The sequence below is a fragment of the Myotis nattereri genome (genome assembly GCF_964212035.1).
Source record: "Myotis nattereri genome assembly, chromosome: 7".
Classification (NCBI taxonomy): Eukaryota; Metazoa; Chordata; class Mammalia; order Chiroptera; family Vespertilionidae; genus Myotis; species Myotis nattereri.
In genome coordinates, this window is record NC_138082.1 from 14,036,593 (window position 1) to 14,057,068 (window position 20,476).

The following is a 20,476-nucleotide window of genomic DNA, read 5'->3' on the forward strand; positions in this document are numbered from 1 at the left end:
AGCCTTACTTAAGGCTTGATCAAATGCAACTTAAGTTACTTGGAGAAAGATGCAGATTGTGGGATTGAGGGGTTTAGTTTGATATTGTTTTTAAACTGGGCTATCCCCTTTCTCCATTCTCAGAGAGATTCAGACAATGATGAAGAAAATAGTGATCTCATTTACTCACTAACTGGCTCCTCTTCAGTGAAGGTGCAGGTGGTAAATGTGTTAAGAACTCAGTTAAAAACAATGGACGATTTAAAATTCAGGAAATTGGGGTTCCCCGTTTAGCCTGATCTTGTTAGAATAATGGAATTTGAGGGTTTAAAACATAACTTGTTTCAGAATGATGCATGAGTTCTCAAAAACCTTGTTTAACATATTGCTGGAATAATGCATATGAGATGGTTAAAAATGGAAGTAGAAAAAAAAATCCCCAACACCCTTAAAGGAATTTGCAATTCATAAAGTTACTGACAATTTTGCATTATAGTTGCCATGGTAACCGTGCTAGGCTTCTGCTAAAACGTTTCTTAAAAGGGGAAGGAATAGTATATAATAAGCTCTTCAAGTGTAATTTTTTTGTTGTAGTTGAATTAATGTGTAATTCTTATGTGAGTATTTTAGTAATCCACGAACGTGCACTCTAGTTATGGTTCAGGTTTCTTATCTCTCTGTGTTTAAGAAATGTATGAGAAGTTGCTGGCTACTAGCAATGCTTAGTGATTAATTATAAAAATATCAACAAAAAGCATTATCCACAGTAATTAATTATAAAAGTGAAAACAAAAAGCATTTCAGACCCGACTGTAGTAAATTTCCCAGACCAAAGCACTGACTTGCTTATTGATTCAAAGTGCTTTCAGCCAAGCTTTTAGGCTATATTCACAAGTCAACCCTTGCCCTCTCTCTCCTTTTTGTTAGAAGAGTCCTATGTAGTGAATAGATGAGGACCAATTAGACCAAAATAATACTTTAATTTGGCCATTTGAGTAGAGAGCTATTTTTAAATGGTAGTTGACTCTGTGTGAGCATGTGTGAGTGTGTGAGTGTGTGTGTGTGTGTGTGTGTGTGTGTGTGTGTGCTGTTCAGCTTCTATGGAGCTAGTCTAACAGCTGAGTCAGAACAGTGCCTATCTGGACAAGGAGTTGAGGTTGTCTAGGGTTTGATTTCACATGGTCTGTCTTGAATAGAGAAGAGATAGGGGCTTTGGAGTGAAACAGACCTGGATTGAATTTCAGCCCCTCATTTTACTAGCTGAGGGCTTAGCAAGTCACTGAATCTCTGGAGCCTCAGTTTCTTCACTTGTATGAATGGGGTGTATATCTTTCTTGCAGTGTTTGTCAGGATGAGAGATTATTGGACATAAAACATTTTACCCAAAGTTTGGCAGTGTATTAATTGCCTATTGTTGCTGTAACAAATCACCACAAACTTAGTGGCTTAAAACAGCACATATTTACTATCTTAGGGCACTGGAAGTCAGAAGTCCAAAATGGGTCTTGGGATAAAACCAAGATGTCGGCAGGACTGCCTTCCTCTCTGCCTCTTCCAGCTCCCAGAGGCTGCCTGCATTCCGTGGCTCCTGTCCCCATCCCTCCATCTTCAAAGCCTGCAATGGCCGCTTGAGTCTTTTTCACATCTCCTCACTCTGATGATGACTTTCCTATCTCCTTCTACTGCCTTTAAGGATCCTCAGAAAATCAGGATTATCTCCCTATTTTAAAGTCAGTTGATTAGAAACCTTAATTCCATCTGCAGCCTTAATTCTACCTTGTCGTGTTAACGTAGCACATTTATGGTTTCTGAGGATTAGGACACCTTTGGAAATAGGGATGGGGGGAGGGTCATTATCCCACCTACCATACACAGAAAGTACAAATAAGTGGTAACTACTACATATTTTTCTATCATTCTTATTATTTGTAGTATTAGTAATAATAATACTTACCCCATCTAAAAGAGGGACCAAATGAGGAGTCGCTAGAACAGAGAGAACTATCAAAATCCAGAGCATCTTAATCAAATGTTGGCCTGCCTGAAGTTCTTTGCTGACTTTCTGTTTTCTGACTATCACGCTTTGGTAGATTTGGGTGGGTCCTTCTAGTTGGAACCCATACCTGGAGAGCTGCCACTGGGACTGAGTTTCATTTCCCAAGGGCTTTGCTTTAATGTGTTCTCAATTATGAAAAGCTTTATTTCATTAGCATTGTTTTTTCTCCAAAACTGTTTTCTCAAAATGCAATAATTTCTAAAGCCTAGGAATCACCTCTTAGGAGTCAAGGCTTCAAGGATTCTGAGGTGACAATAGGAGTTCTTGGTAATATTCTCGCAGGAGACGGCATTTTCACACTCTAAAGTAATGCCAGTGCCTATCAGCCCTATAAGAAAGCAAGGTGGGGAGGGGCTCATCATAAAGCTTGCTGTGGTCAATGAGTTGTTGGGAAGCATGACATAACCAAAGGCTTGAAAGCATCAGGCTTATTCTCATTCTTAACTTCTTCGTGACCATAAGAATCTCTGTGCTAGCCTGTTGGGTGATTAGGCATTTGGGACAGAACTGAATCAGCCCAGTAATTTCAGCCAAGGACATCCTATAGCAGCTGAAAGCCAGCTGACCCCCATCCATCAATTCATCTCCTTGTACATGTGAGATTGTCCAACTGAGACCAGAAGAACCACCCAGCCCAGCCCAGCCCAGCCAAAATCAGTGGAGTTTCTTAATCAACCACTTCAGAGACATGAACAAACATTGCTTATTGTTATATTCCATTGAAATGTCATAATTAGTTGGGAGTCAGAATTGCTGGGGAAACATTTATTTCCCAATATAGTTTTGAGGACTCTCATCCTCATATTTTCTTTTCTCCTTAACAGCCACACTTTCATTTTTCCTAAGACATGGTATATATATATCTGCCCGCATGATGGTCTCACATATTCTATGGCAATTTCTTGGAAGAATGCAATAACTGGGATTCCAACATGGAGGCAGATTAAGTGGAAGCTACACTGACATTCTCCCCGGACCAAACTGGAATTACAACTAAAATATAGAAAGATCATCCTGAATAACCAGCTGAAGACTAGTGGGAGAGAACCTCATAACTAAGGACCTGAAGAGGAGGCCACCTCCAGACTGGCCAAACTGTTTAAATAATTTTCTTGTTCGACTCATAGAAATAAGCAAAATACTAGGTAATATCACAAAAACAATGTGTGTTTTAAAAGAAAATGTTTGAACTTGTAAAATAAAAAAAAATGCAAGAACTGAGTCATTTGCTTCTGGTGAGTTCATGCTTCTGAAAGAGTTGGATTAAAACTGCAAAAATCTAATGGGTGTCTATAATCTTGAGGAGGATATTCATTCACCTGCCATTTATTGGGTCCTTGAGTATTGGCTCCATATTAGACATGGCACTGGGCTTTGGGGAAGAGAAGGAAGCAAATGTAAAAAGCTTATTTGTGTAGACTTTGTGTTTTACTGGAGGACACTCTAACCTGATAAATAGACAAAAAGCCAGCCCAATGTGGAAAGTAATAATGCAGAAAGAGGAGCATAATTTTGTTTATTTTCAAGTCTAGACAGACACACATTTTGATGAAAACACTAGAATTAAAGAAACACTTAGATACTATTAGGTTATTTATTCATTAATAAGTACATGTCAGACACCTACTATAGACAAAATAGTAAACTAGATTCTTGGAGGCTATAAAAATAAGTCCTTAAAGGGTTTATAATGTAGAATGGGACACCAGCATGCAGAATTAATATAAATCAAAAGGAGTAATTCTCATTAGGAAAATCATAAAGTGCCTTAAGGATATCATGGAATTTAAGCTGGAATTTGCAATCAGATATAAACCTCTGGCTTATATCTACCCAATACAAGTAGATCTGCACAATAAAGGGTCTCAAGCTGTGGCAGAGAACACAGACCTCTGGCTGTATGACTTGAGAAAGAGAAAGCTGAAGGATGCTGCAGAAGACTAGAACCTAGAAGTAATGAGGTTAGAGGCCTGGGATCTCTCTTGGGTGGTATAACACACAGGTTGTGTGACTCTCACCAATTCACTTAGCCAGCTTGGTTTTCTCATCTCCAAAATGAGCAAAGCGATTCTAGATAATCTATGCAGAACCCCTTCTAGCTCAGAGATCCCAAGTAACCTAATTAATTACTCATCATGTGCTAAAACAGTTAAACACATAAAATGCCCAATATTTTCCATTAAGGATAAATTAGCATGGACTCAGCTACTGACTGTCATGTGTAAATGGATACAATTTGAATACTTCATACATTTCAATTATTCAGTCTTAATGCAGCAAACACAATGTGGTGGGAATTCTGTTCTTGGAGTGACAGACTCATTAGTCCGAGTGGAGGGAAGGCTAGAGAAGTTGTATCACCGAGTAGAGAGAGCAGCAGACAGACTGGTGCAGCCACCAGCCATGCGATTGTTGCAGAAGTCACTTAGCTACTAGATGCCTCAGTGTTTTCATCTACAAAGCGAGACTAATAATCCTGCTCCAGAAAGTGAGGTGCACATAAGGGAATCTATTTAATGTTACTCATCAATAGTTCATTATGGATAATATGTGAGGAACTAAGCCGGTTCTCTGCAGGAGGTGTCCTTCTCTCTGCACCGGAGATGTGTTCCTGAAAGGTTATGTGTGATTTGAGATTTTTTTATACCTCCGTCCTCTTTGAAGTGTGCTGTGTTAAAGATTCCTGCTGTGACTCTTTTGACTAAACAATTACTTGATATTTAGATTACATAAAATGTGAATTTATAAAGCAGGACAATTATTTTTCTTAAAGAGTGGATTATAAACTACACTGAATGTGAAATAAATGGCTAGTGTATTTAAACCCACTATTCACTTCCCCTTTATTTCTGTTGAAGATGTTCTCTGGGGCACCAGTGTTCTCGACCAGAAGACTTCATTTTGCATGCTTTTTGTGCCGAGGGGTGGCCAAGGTGATATTAGCTGCCTCTAACCTTTAACTTTACCCCTTTTCTCATTTGGAATGAAGGTTGGATGTCTAGAGACCCAGCAATATTTTGCAGCTTTGAGAATGGAAGTCACACACTGAAGACAGTGGAGGAGCTAAACAGACTTTTGCTGTAGTGCCAGCCCCAGACTGTCTGTCTTGACTTTTCTTTCAGTGAGAAAGCAATAGCCCTCTATTTTCATTTAAGCCTCTATTATTTTTGTTCTCTGATAGGAGCAGCTTATTGCAGTCCCTAACAGATGTGCCTAGCAATATTGGTGGCATTGTCAAGTTCAATGGGCAGAATCAGAAATCAGAGTAATAATTATGCCTGATACCACCTCCCCACTTCCCCCAGCTAATCATCTGTGCAGGATTCCATAAGACTAACCAGTTAGTATGGCCAATGTTACTGATTGTCAGCAAAGTTTATCAAAATTCACTTAGATGCGGGGGACGCATATAGGAAGGGCATCTAGTTTAGTCTTGAAGGATTGGGAAAATCTTCCTTAGGAAGAGAATGTGGGTGATTAAAACGAAAAGACAGCAGCAGTTAGCTACTAAGGTTGAGCAGAGTTAGGAGGGCAGAGGGAAAGGCTTCTGGCAAATGAACAGTGTTAGCCAAGACACAGGTAGAAGTGGACTTGCTCTATTTGAGCGAGCCGTAAGTAGTTAGCATGTAAATGGAGCCCAGTGTCAGAGGTGAGGGAATGGACTGTGGAGGACCTTAGCAAGTGAGGCAGGAAACCAGGCAGGGGAGCAGACCAAGCAGAATTTAAGCGTTTTGTTCTATCCTAAATGGAATGAGCTTCCATTTTGAACAACCATTGTGATGGCAAGGAGGAAGAAAGATGGGGCGAGCATGATTTGGTTGTTTCTGTAAACCAGGTACGAAATGAAAGGACTAAACTATGGTATGGTACTGGAAATAGGAAGAGTAGACAAATTCAAGTAATAATATGGGTTAGAGCCAATAGGACTTAATGAATGATTGACTCAATGCCAAGAAAGATGCCTGGGTTTCCGGCTTGGGATCTGCATGAGTGCAAATTTGAGAATCTCATGGATGGCATATTTGCTGCTTCTTATACGAATTCTAAATGTCTGCTTCCTATTTAGAAATAAGCTGGGTCAGAATTGGCTTAGGGAAAATTAAATTTTATTGATAAGAAGAGTAAGCCATCTGGCTCTTCTCTGACTAGTTGATATCTATTTCCCTGGGTATAATAAAGATGTAACCCCTGCTACAGGAAGCTATTACCTGATATTATTTATTTCCTGATAAAAAGGAGCAAATCATGGCTGGACATTTGCAGAAAATGAGTTTCTAATAAAGCTAAGGTAGTTAATGTCTAAGTGGGAGTTTCTCTTGCGATGATAAATGTCTACTCTGTTGAAATAGTTTCCATAAAAGTCAGTCGGTAAGAGAGTAGAGATACTGTGTAATTGCCAATGAGGCAATAAAGGGATGTTTGTTTATTGGATTTATAACCAACAACAAACCCCAACTCTTATAAAAAGTTAAAATGCTTGGGTGTACCAGTTTAGCAACAGGAGCTTTTTGTTTCAGAAAAAAAATGGTATCTCAATATGTATTTAGTGCAACATTCAGTGGATAATAGCAAAGACCGTCGTGGATGCCATTGGGAAAAATAACAAACTGTGGCCGTGTGTGGGAGGTACAGTGCTAATAGCTCCCAGAACAAATAATAGCATATTGCTGACCGTTCGGTGTACACGAAGGGCTTTTTCTCCTAATTGCTCTTATGATTTTTGCTTATATTCCCTGCTAGATTTCACCCTGTACTGGTGGGTTGCTGGAATGGGGCAGCAGGAGGCAAAATACATCTTTACCTTGACTATCTGTTTCCTTTTCTCCCTCAAACACCTGGTTGAAAAACAATCCATTGCTTCTCTGGCATTGAATGTAACAACCTCACGAGACCAGCATGCCATGGATGAGTATGTCACACACAATCGCTGTCCTTGTCTCGTCTCAGGTGCTTTCTGGAGACTCAGCTTGGGTCTTGGTGCTCCCTAGATGTTTCAGTAGCCACTGGGTGCTTCTGCTTTGTAGCTTTGCCTCCCTGTGGACTGCTGTCCTGAGCTGCCTGGTCAAAGCCAGGTCATAAGCATAGTATCCTCTTTCCAGCACAGGGAACAGGGAAAGAGAGCATGAGGGCAAGCAGCCTCCCTTTCAGAAACTTCCCAGAAGTTTCTCATCTCATTGGCCAGAACATCATCACATAACTCCACCTACTTTCAAGGGAATCTGGAACATAAAGTCTCTAGTTGGATAGCTGAGTGCCCAGCTAAAACTCAGAGTTTTCTACTACTAAAAGGAAGAGGAGGAAAATAGTGATACAGGAGGGCCAGTGATAATCTCTGCCACACAGTCCTTTTGATCTGTTTTAGTGACTGCTCTCTTTCTCTAGAGTGAGTTTCACTTTATGGGGTGTGTGGTGAGGAAATTGTATCTTATAGATCAGCAATTTCCAACCTTTTTAATCTCATGGCACACATAACGTGATTACTAAAATTCTGTGGAACCCCAAAAGATATTTTTTGCTGATCTGACAAAAAATAGGTATAATTTTGATCCATTCACATTGGATGGCTATTGTTGTGTTGGCTGTTGTCATTTTTTATTTGACAATCTAAGGGAAAAGAGGCCAGTGCCCCTGACTAAATAGTCAGGTGCTGCATGTTTTAAACATTCTTGCGGCACACTGGTTGAAAATCGCTGTTATAAATGATGTCCAGATGGTGCCTGTTCATTGCTGACAGAAAAGCCATTGGAAACTACCTATCCCTAATGTCATGTTTTAACTGATACAATTTGAATATTTCATACACTTCAGTTATTATACACGAATACACTTCAATCTCAATATAGCAAAGTCAATATGCTGGTAATTATATTATCTATCATATTTACCAAGGGAAGCCTGAATATATGTTGAGGATTTTCCTGTATTGTTCCACAGCATTGTTGCTGAAACATGGCAATTAAGATTAGCTACCAAGAAATAAATAGCAACACTTGAAATTGAATGAGGGTGCTTTGTTTCTTTAACACTTAAAGAAAATATATTGAGTGCATTTGTATTTCAAAATAGAAAGTTTTGTTTCCATTAAGTCAAATGCCCCTCAGAGAATTTGGGATTTTGTTTTCTTCTATAATGTTAAATGGTATTTTTGTGTAGGGCTACCCATGATGTTACTTGATGGGTTGGGGCTGGTGAATTGAGAGTGCCTAATTTTGGGACATTTAGGAGACACCCAGACTTTCTATCTGAGATCCCAAAAGAACCATTTGGAGGCATTCAGGACTCTCTCCACACTTCTACCGCAGCACTAACAATATTATCCATTTTATAGCATGGCTACCTTTCTTTCTCAACAAGAGACTCTGAACTTCTTGGGGGAAGGACTATATCTTCTCCAACTTTGTGTCTCTTGTGCACAAAATGGGGGCTATTTGAAATGTTGAGTGAATGGATGAAGGAGAAGGTGAGTAGAGCAAGAGCCCTAAACAGGAGTTGGAAAACCTCTTTCAACCTATCAGGATGAGAGGATGAAAAGACGGGCATGGACACAAAACATCCAGACTCCTGCCGGATGACTCAGTCATCTCAATAAGGTTGATAATGAGTTGGGGCAGGGAGGTCAAGAATTTGGGGAGAGTAGAAAACTTTGAAATGGTTACTTGGAAAACATGAGAGACAAGCTTATAATCGTTCATGATCTCACAACTCTTACTTTATCTTTAGCATTCCCTCTCTGGCTCTCTAGGTCACATGCACACTGATATTTATTTATTTATTTATTTATTTATTTATTTATTTATTTTTATTTTCTTTAATTTACCATGTTGCTTTTTATGTCAGGAACTCTCTTTCTCCTTTCCTCCTTTGCCTGGCTAACATTCATCCACTTAACAAAAATTTCCCCAATCTATTATATTGGTGAGGCATTGTATTAGCATTGAGGATATGGCAATGAATAAAATAGAAAAGTCTGTTCGCTAACATCTGGACTGGTGATGTTCTGATCAAGTTCTGTGCCGCCTGTCATGGCAACCATCCAACTAGAGCCCGTTCATGGATTCTTCAGGGGCCCCCAAGGGAAACTTTTCATTGCGCCCTTCCCTAGGGAAGTATGCTCTATCTAGCAACCAAAGGAACTGTAATTTCTGTTATAGTATTCCACAGAGGGGATTATGGTAATTTGGATTACTGCAATTCACTCCATGGGCGTTAAGAAGGATTTGAAGGATGCTAAGCAATCCTATAATTCCAACCCCTCATTTTTAAGATGAGGAAGCTGAGCCCTAGAAGTGATCATCCTGTCCAAAAGAATGTGATGGTGATATTTTTACATCTCTACTAGGCTGACCAAGGAGCTGGTTAATTCTTTTGCATATCCTAAATATAAATCCATAAATATCAGAGACCAAGAGGCATAACTGTCTGGGAGTAAGGCAAGGTGACATGTTTGTGTAATGAAGATGCCGACTCTAGTTCTGCCCCTTTAATGGTTTTATCATTAGACTCCATGAATATTATTGTAAAAGTTCGTGATAAACAATAAGTGCCATACAAATGTGAGGTTATACTTCTTTCTCCAGACAAGCCAGGATGGATGACAAGATTAGTCCAGGGCCAAGCTCTGGAATATAGCAGGGCCATTGTAAGCCCTCTAGGAGGCACAAGAATATGAGGCAACCCCAGTGAATGACTGATAGAACACACCATTAAATAAATAGAGGCAAATAACACAGACTCTTGAAATGAAGACAAATGCATTTTAGCTTGATTTTATTTTCTCATTTTTCCTTAGGGGCCAAGTGGCCCAGAAGTCTCACAAGTAGAATTGCTATTAATCATGATCATTTACTTTCCAGAGAGAGAAAAAATAAAGTTCAACGTATGCAAGCTGTATTTCTAAAATTCTGATACATAAAAACTGAAGCTCTGTTCTTCCAAGTAATTATTAACTACAGAAGGAGAGTAAAAGCTTATAGTCAGGGACATAATGTCATACTCTTTGGCACTTTCACTTAGGACATTTATCCAGCCTGGAAAAAAATCATTATTAGGTTTCCATTTCAGATTTGTTCCAGAGAAAGCTTTTCACTTTCCCTTCCATGACACAGAATCTTAATATAAAACACAGAGGGGCTACTGGGTAGAAAGAGAACAGAATCGGATGGGAATTTAGGGATCTACAATGATAATAAACTAGAAGCCGGTGCACAAAATTCGTGCACTGGAGAGTAGTCCCTAAGCCCGGCCTGCACCCTCTCACAGTCTGGGACCCCTCAGGGGATGTCTGCCTGCCGGCTTAGGCCAACTCCCTGCAGGGATCAGGCCTAAGCTGGCAGTTGGACACCCCTCTCACAGTCTGGGACCCCTCGCTCCATACCACACGCCTGCTCGCTGTTTCTTACCACTCGGCTCGCTGCTCCTTAGCCACTGTGCTCCCCAGCCGTGAGCCCAGCTTCTGGCTGAGTGGCACTCCCCCTGTGGGACTGCACTGACCACCAGGGGGCAGCTCCTGCATTGAGCATCTGCACCCTGGTGGTCAGTGCGCATCATAGTGACTAGTTGATCAGTCATTCTGGTCATTCCGCTGTTTGGTCGCTGGGCTTTTATTATATAGGATATCATTCTGTGGGCAAAGTAAGAATGATTTCTAAACATATCCCTCAGCCCCGCCCCCACCCCTCTTTACCTGACTGGCTGCCTGTGTGCAGGTGCTGTGAATGCTCTGGGTCTGAAGGAGCAATGTCAGCAGGGGGAACTGGTCCCACCTTAGGGCAATCACTGAAACTTAAATCTTCAGGTAGGGGTCACGGGGCCCAGACCAACCTTAGCCAAAATCATCCTCCCACTCTTCTTACTCTTTCATTTTGGTATACATAGTGCAAATGCAACTGTCCAATTTTTAGGGGGAAAAAATGTTCAGTGGTAATGTCTCATTCTAAAATAATGGTCTGATAAAAGCAGTCATGGTAACCTATATTCTGAGGAATTCAGCCCCGCATACCCACCACTCTGTATTTCTAGCACTCACTAGATGCCTCTCCTCTTTCCCTTTGGTTTTCCACCTTCTCTCTCCTTCTTCATGTAATTGATTCTCCACTTGTTCCCCACAATGACCAAAAAATGGGCGTGAAGTGCCTACAGTAATATGTGAAATACAAAATATATCGAGAAATAGATGAGGAAATAAGGGTGGAAGGGAAATTGGATTGCAAAAATGAGAGACAGCCAGGGATGAGGTTAACATTTGGAACCAAAAAATGATAAAGTTTTCTGGAAAGCCAGAGGTTGGCTGCAAACCCTGTTCTGAGCTTCTTGAGTAAAGGGGGACATGGGAGGAGTTGCAATAGTCATAGTATCTAAGGGTCGGCTCCCCTTGGCTGCCCCTCTTGGCTGTCCTTGCTGCTCATTGTGATCATCGCACCCACTTTGCTTGAGGTAACTAAGTGCCACTCCCTCCACCCCCTTCATCATTCTGGGATCCGGGATCCGGTGATCCCCTTTGCTTCCAGGGAGCTCGCTACTATAATGACATCTCTTACTGTCAGGTGTGATCTACAGAAGTTGGCCACCCCTGAGCTTCCCATCAAGCCTGCTGCCTCTTGTACCAGTGTGTTGCTTATTCTTTGGTTAAATAGTATGCTTTCTGGGCCTTCTTGTGGACCAGTCGCCTGGCGGATTTTCCAACTCTGTCTGGTATACCCATTATTGCCTATTTTTCTGATGCTTTTGAACTTTCCTTCAACCATATAGCACAGTTTTTCTACATTACATAAAGTGGGCCATTGCTTTTTCTAAGTTCATAAAAGCCTTTATAGAAACATATAATCACTGTTTAACTGAGTCCTAGCCAAGTGTTAAGTTCTATATTGCTCTAATACTGATGAATTCTTCTTTATCTGTCTTTATGCTCCACCCATCCCCTTAATCCTTAAAATTCAGTTCCATACATACTACACTCAGAGTGACAGCTCCTCTGCCCTATGATTCCTTTCCTCCCTTAGCATGCTCAGCACTTCCCAGACCAAATTTTGTTGTGACTTAAATCTAGTTACTTGAGTGATGAGAAGGGGAGGTCAAGGCAGATCCCGAGTAGAGTTCATGTTGTTTTACAAAAGGCAGAGTCCCTTCTATCAAGGGGGAGAGATGGCCTTCAGTGGGAGAGGGTCTTTCCACAGAGGGTTCAGGGAAATCTGCAGACTCAAGATTGTTGAGCATATCAACCCAAATAACCCCATCTTGTGACTCAAGGTCCAATTTCTTCCTAATTGGGGCCTTGACCTTGGCATATCAGACCTGACAGGGATTTGAATTATTGGGAATTATGCTTCTGTTGTTCTTATAAGTCTTGGGCTTGGTTCTAAACGTTATTTAAACATTATCTGATCCAGTGGCAGGAGACGAGAGTCACTGGATATGCCTCAAAACAAGCTTAGGCTTTCACACTTAGTCTTTAATTGGTGATGAATTACCCTTGATACCATATCCTCCATATTTCTCAAACACCTCACACATCATACCTGTAAAACATCCCATGCGCTTAGGTTAGGCAGTGATCTTTAACGGAAGAGCTGTCTCTGGGGCAGGACTCAATTATGGCTGCCAGCTACCAACACTCCCAGCAGCCTGGGAAATGCACACCTCAATTCTGAGAGGGCAGATGCCTCTGGATGGCTCAGCACAGTCCATTAGGAGAAGAAAAGCAAGTTAGGGCTTTGAACTCTAAGTCACGTACATAAAATAGGTAAAGCCTGATTTGCTTGCTGCTATATAGACAAATACAATATCATAGAATCAGCTGAGATTGAGATTGAGGACACTAGTGTAAATTTGGAGAGATGAGGACAAACCGCTGGATGGAATTCCAATTATATCCATCCCAAAATCCCTCCTGATGGTGGACACCTTTTAAAAATTCTTCTTTTCTCTCATTCTAAGAGAGTCTGAGGTTATTATTTCCAGCTCCCCAGGTTTCTGTCCTGTAAGGACTATCACCTATATTTTTAGAGAATGTAAGAGTGAGCAGATGTGTTGCCTGTCCTCCAGGTATGTGGATGGCAAGGCTGTTCCCAGGCTTAATCAATTGATTTACTGAGAGCTTGAGGCAGGGGGTCCTGCGGGGGTGAGGCCGACGGAGTCCTAACGAAGCATGCCCGACTCCGGAGACCGGTTCAAGACGCAGATCTGACTTTATTGTTTAAGTACAGCGACATATATAACATTCCAGACCAATCAGAAGTTTACACCATCCTTAGGGCAACCAATGGTAGGAAACACAGGGTACTGTGTAGGGGCTCTAGGGGGCTTACTCAGGCGGGCTCTGCCACTTCCCGGTGTGCCGAGGAAGCTTGTATAGACGGAGTGCGCTCACGCCATTGCATCTGCCACTGCACTGAGATAAATCTCCTGAGCTCTTCCCACAAGAGCTGACTGGGGTGGGGGTGGGGTGTAGAAGGGAAATAAGAATGGAAAACAGCACCACATTAAATATGCATATAAATTACATCAATTTCCAAATTGTTAAAATACTCATAATTGTGTGCCTCAGTGAGGGGACAATACAGTGAGGCAGTGCTGAGTGTTATACTAAAAGACACAAATGATGGAAAACTTCAGCAAGGAGAGAATATTCTAGAAATAACAGGAAAAACCTCAGGGGAGAGGTAAAATTTGAATAATACCCTGAAGAAAAAAATGTGACATACTTATAAGAATGAGTGTGCATTTATGATTATCGACCTTTAAAACCTGTAGATTTATGTATTCAGCCTGGTCTAATCTAGTAGATAAAATCACATTTTACTGTTCCATTCTTTATTTTAGCTGTGTCTCATAGCATATTAAATTTGTGGAGATCTAATTATCGGTCCACTTACATCATATTGTTATTTAACTACTTCGTGTTATTTGCATATATATCTTGTTATGGTGTCAAGAGGCCTTACAGCAAAGGAAACCTACAAAAATATCAGTAAAGCAAATGGTGTTTACATTTGCTTTGCTGCTTGTTAACATTGGCCGGTTGAGTGCTGTAATCTCCCAGTAACAACAGGGAGAGAGTAATAAACTGGTAGCTAGAATGACATAGTTACATCAAATTTGCTGCAAAGCGATCCCCAGTTACTATCCTATTTCACATCTGTGAGTGGTAGAACCCAAAGAGAAAGAAATAAAATCATTTGATGGAATCATAATACTTTGGCAAACCCTAAAACATTTATTAATTCAAGTGCCTCTTTCTTTTGCTTATAGAATTAGTATGTGCTACTGTAAAGAAGTCAGGAAACACAGACACGTGAACATTGGGATGAATTATTCACCCATAATTCTTGGTAAGCAACATGGCAATTGAAAGTAAGAATAATGCCACCATAGTGATTTCCAATGCTACAATGGAAACCAAGTCTCAGATGAACAAATACACACACACACACACACACACTCACTCACTCACTCACTCACTCACTGTATTCTCTAGCCCTGATCTCACTCACACACTGCATTTTTCTAGTTCAAATCTTCTGGAAAATAATACGACTCTCTCTTCCTCCCTCACTTCTCACTTCCACCTTTCTTATTTGGTCTTTTTCAATAAACGAACTCCTTCGAATATCATGAAAATGCACTATAACTAGGCTTATAGAATGAGGAGGCAGAAAGGCTGGATACCAGCACACGCAAGGCAACTTTGAACATAATAGGAAATTCAAGATGATTTCAAAGGTGGTATCTCTCTGCCAAAAACTATTGTTCTTCCCCTGAAGAAATGCGAGACTTTGGCGGTGACATTTCAGACTTGTTTTAGAGCCGTGCTCTTCGTTGTCATTGTTATGGTGACGAATAACGTGTAATAAGATTTATCGGTTTAGGAAAACCACATCACATATAAAAACATCCATTTGTAACCATTTGACCAGTCTATCTTTAAAGGGATTTGATTGCATCTACTAAATCTCTCTAAAATGAAATCTCCCTTGTGTTAGTTGTGGGTCTGGTCTGTAAATCTTATTGGAAAGAGTTAAGATACAAATGATCAGAGAGTAGAGGTGGAACTTTGGGTGACACCTCTGCTGTGAATGTGGATGGTATGACACAGAACAAGAGCCATGTCCTGAACGAGAGCTATGTTATGGAGGCAGATGGTCAACTATATGTCATTCACCATAAGATGGTCTAAACTAATTATCTAAAGCAAGAAGCAGATGTCTGGGAGCCTCATAAATGATACATGGGTGACTTTACAGTGTAGCCAAAGTTATGGCAGCTATTAAAATGCCACTGATATCTAAAAATAGAAAGAAAAGTATATTATAATATTTTACACTCATTTCCCCCCTCAGGAAGTCAAAGCATCCTATCAGCAGTAGTGTGGCACATGCATATTAATAACCATAAAACAGGGCTCTTTGTGAGATTGCTTACTCTGCCCAGGTCCTTGAGTGCTTTTACTTAAATTACTGCTTCTGTGTATTCTTGTGACCTGCAAACATCAGTGCATTTCTGAAGGTTTTCTAGGATCTGTTCTCACACACACTGTCATGTGTGCTATGTCCATAAAAGGAAGCCAATGGGAAAATGAATATTTTGTCTAAGAGAGATGAACTCAAGCTTCTTACTCCCAATTTAGTTGAGTCTCTGATAGATGAAGATAGTGTCTGGGAATATGTGTGGATATAGTGTCTGCACATTCATCCTGGCTAATCAGGGACTCTGTTTTGATTAAATAGAATACATTTTGACAAATTGTGTCTTCTGAGTGCTTTCTGCTTTTGTTCCCCTTATTATTGAGAAATGTATCTAACATACAGAAAAGCACAGAGAGCAAAATAACAGTTACCAACTTCCAAGGTTTAATAAACACTTTAACATGTATTAAATTTAATATTTTGCCATGTTTTCTTCAAATCTTTTATGGGGAAGTGATTGGGGGGTGGGGAAGTCCTTGGGAATTCCTCAAGGGAAACCCCTATCTTGAAGTTAATGTGTGTCCTTCCTTTCCATGATTTGATATTCACAATATATAGAATAGATATATCTATTCAGAATAAACAGAATAAATGACATCATTACTATACATAGTCTGCAACAGGGGTCCTCAAACTTTTTAAACAGGGGGCCAATTCACTGTCCCTCAGACCATTGGAGGGCCGGACTATAGTTAAAAAAAAAACTATGAACAAATTCCTATGCACACTACACATATCTTATTTTGAAGTAAAAAAACAAAACTTCAAAAAAAAGGCTCTCCTAACTTCAAAAAAAAGGCCCTACTAACTGCAAAATAAAAAAAAAAGTACACCTCCTAACTTCAAAAAAGAATAAATCCTAACTTGTTCTTACCTCGGTCCTCAGGCAGCAGCAGGCTCTGCACAGGCAAGCTCGTGACTCGTCAGATCACACCTGAGACTGAGAGGAGGAGTCAAGAGACAGAGAGAAGAGGAGTCGGAGAGTGCGGTGCACATTCCATACATGCGCACTGCAGACCGGGACGAGTCGGCTGCTAAGCAACAGGCGGGCCGGATACATGTTTTCGGGGGCCGCATGTGGCCTGCGGGCCATAGTTTGAGGACCCCTGGTCTACAACTTGCTTTTTTATCCAACATCATATTTTCTAACTCCTATCCATATCGATACAAGTGGATCTAGACCTTCATATTTTAACTGGTTTGGAATTTCATTCAATGAGCTGCTATACCATAGTTTATTCATCCATTTCTCTAACCTGGAACATCCTGGTTGTTTTTAATTTTCCTCTAATACCAACAATACTCCAATAAACATCTTTGTATCCAGAAGCAGAATTGCTCATTCATATAATTCACTTTTTGTGTGCTTTATTTTATTTTTCTTATTCATTTGAGGGAGTTATTTAATACAATCTATTTTTATGTAATGCAAATATCTGCTTCCAGTCTATGGTTTATTTTTAAACATCGCTTGTGTTCTCTATTGTTCCAAGTCAAATTTATCAACCCTTGTCTTTATAATAGGTGCTTTTTGTTTTGCTAAAGAAACCCGTTCCTATTAGATTTAGTAAAGATAGTGACTTCTGAGTTATACTAAAAACATTTGTTTTCATATGTAAATCTTCAATAGATTTGGAATGTGTGGGCATAGTGTGAGATAGGAATCTAATTAAATATATTTTTTTCTACATGAAAACCAATCGTCCATTGCCAGTTTTGCATTTTATTGATTTATTTGCCCATCTGTAAGGTCACCTCGTTCACATGTCAGGTTCTGGATAAAGTAGACATTACAAACGCTCACCAATGTCTGGTTATTCCGTCCTTCCTGGGTACACAGGACTTTACCTCCCTGCTCTTCTCCAGCTCAGCAGGGCCTCATAGCTAGTAAAGGGCAATGACCCGTGCGTAGAAGCCATGTGTGTCAATTCTGGGACGAGACTGTGGAAAATCCCTGATCAATCTTTCCACTTTCCTGAAGAATGTGTGCTGAGGTGGCAGAACCACAAGTTAGAGCTGTCCAGGCTGTTCAATCACCAGCTGCCTGGGTTGAAATTAAACTGCTGGACTGCAGGGTATACTAGTATGCATTTTTCACTTCATTGGAAATTTGGATGCTCCAATGACATTCCCATCAGCTGTGTGCAAGTGTTGCTGATGTTCCACGTTCTTGCCATATGACTTGACATTGTCCGGTAATCTGATACATAGAAATGGCTTATTTTTGTGGTTCCAGTCTGCATTTCCTCGATTTCTAAGAAGGGGGCAACATTTCATATGTTTATGACTGTGTTTCCTCTTCAGTGGAATGCTTTTTTGTGCCTTTGCTCATTAGCTTGTCTGCCTTTTTCGCTTTTAGGAGTTCTGAGTATTCTGCATACTAATCCTCTGTTTACCGTATAAATTGTAAATATCTTCTACCACTGAGTGGATTATTTTCACATGTTAAATAACATCCTTTAGTGCCAGAAGTTTTTCACTTTGGTATAGTAAAAAATAACAATATTTTTCTTTACTGTTTGTTTATTTGGTCATGTTTGAAGTAAATTTTTTTTAAGTCTATAAATAAAAATTTACTTGAAACTTTAACCTGAGTTAAATAGATTTGGGGATTATATTGTGAGAAAACTAGTTCCATATTTTCAATATACTTAGCTATTTGTTCAAGCACCAGATACTCAAAAACCCATCTTTTCCTCACTACTGTGATACTTTTATTATATGTCAATTTTGCATGTACGATGTACGTGTGGGTCAGTTTCTGGACTCTGTTTTTTGTTTGTTTGTTAATTTATTTATCCCACACCAATACCATACTATCATGTGATTTTCATAACCAGAGCTTAGTACCTGCAAGGGCAAGTCATCCCACCTTTTTTTCCTTCTTTTTTTATGTAGAAGTTTGTTTGTTTATTTATTTTTTTCTATTCTTGGAAACCTTGGTCTTCAATACATATTTTGGGATCAGCTTTTCAATATACATAAAAAATCTGATTGATATTTTTATTGGAATTACATTAAATCTATATATAGATTTGAAGAGAATTGATATCTTAACAATGTTTTTCCCATACAGAAATGTAGTATATTTCTCCATTTGTCCAGTTTTTCTTATATGTTCTAGCAGTGCATTAAAATTCCTTTTATCCAATGAGTCTAACATCAGCTTTTATTTTGGAATATCTATGTAAACCCAACTGTACTCCCCTAGACTTTAAAATGATATCAATGCTTTCTTTTCCAATACACCAAATGCTTTAAAGCAAGAATGTTTCCCTCCAAATTTATACTTATAATAGGGTAATATGCAAATTGGTCCTGGACGCCGTCACATAATGACCGAACAGCAGGAGGGTGGGGCACGAGGTACAAGCAGCGAAGAGCTACAGGAGGATGGGGCAGTGGGCAGAGAGCTACAGGAGGGCGGGGCAGTGGGCAGAGAGCTACAGGAGGGCAGAGCAGTGAGCTACATGCAGCGGAGAGCTATGAGTGGTGGTGGGTGGGACGGCCAGCTGAGGCAAGTGGCAGTGAGCTACTCGTGCACGAATTCGTGTGCAGAGCCACTAGTTTTTATTATAAAATTCTTTTTTTTAATAAAATTTTTTTTATTGATTTCAGAGAGGAAGGGAGAGGGAGAAAGAGATAGAAACATCAATGATGAGAGAGAATCATTGATTGGCTGCCTCCTGCATGCTCCCCACTGAGGATTGGACCCACAACCCGGGTATGTGCCCTGACTGGGAATTTAAACATTACCTCCTGGTTCATAGGTCAGTGCTCAATGCCAGCCGGGCTTAATAAAAATTTTAAACAGTCATAAAATTTAGTAAAATAGAAACCATATATCTACCACCTGGTTTTTACCATTATTGATATTTCCCATATTTAATCTATGTACTCTATCTACCTACCTACCTATCTACCTGACTCTCATCTTAGTCTGCGAGAACTGCCATATCAAAATGCCATGGTGTGGATAACTTAAACAACAGAAATTTATGTTCTCACATTTCTGGACCCATTGGAGATCCAAGGTCAAAGTGGTCAGGTTTGGTTTCTCCTGAGGCCTCTCTCCTTGCTTGCAGACTGCCGCCATCTCGCCGTGTCTTCACGTGGTCTTTAATTCATGCTCGCACACTTCTCCTGTCTCTTCCTATGAAGATACCAGTCCAATTTGATTAAGGCCCCATTCTTACGACATCATTTAATCTTAACTTCTCTAAAAGTTATCTCTCAATATAGTGACATTGATGATTAAAGTTTCAGCATATAGATTTGAGGGAGGATACAATTCAGTCCAAAATGTATGTATGTATGTATGTATGTATGTATGTATGTATGTATCATAGGCCTATCTTATAAAACCCTTTCAGTGTAAATCCTAGTTATCATGACCCTTTTTCCTTAAATACTTTAGCAACCCCACCCCAAAATAAGCACATTCTCCTGCATGATAAATGCTACTATATCTCCTAAGGAAGGAAATAATAATATCCTAAAACCATATTATCAACTAATATATCAAATAATATCAACTCCATATTCAAATGTTTCCAGTAGTGAGTTTTTGATTTCTATTCTCCCTTCTACACTTATTAGTCAGCATTATTCTTCAAAGAAGGGCTTATATCATCAACTAAGGATAAACTTTAGTTGCTTCTAAACAGTCAAGTTAAAGTAAAGCACAAATCCTTATCCTAGTGAGCCAAGGATATACTTCAAGAGTTTTGTGTACATCTTGCAATTGTGTATGTGTACATTTTTCTTGAGAGGAGGTACATAGAATGCTCAGATTCTCCTCAAAAGATTGAGAATGACTTTTCTAAGTTTTCCTGGTCATCCAGTGTCATGTGGTATCCTTGTGTTGACTTAGATTTAAGAATTATACCACCTTAGAAACAATGATATTCTCTGGTTAGGAAAGTATATTGTTATTTAGAGGCCAAGTAAGAGATATAATATTTGGAAAAGTGAAGGAAAA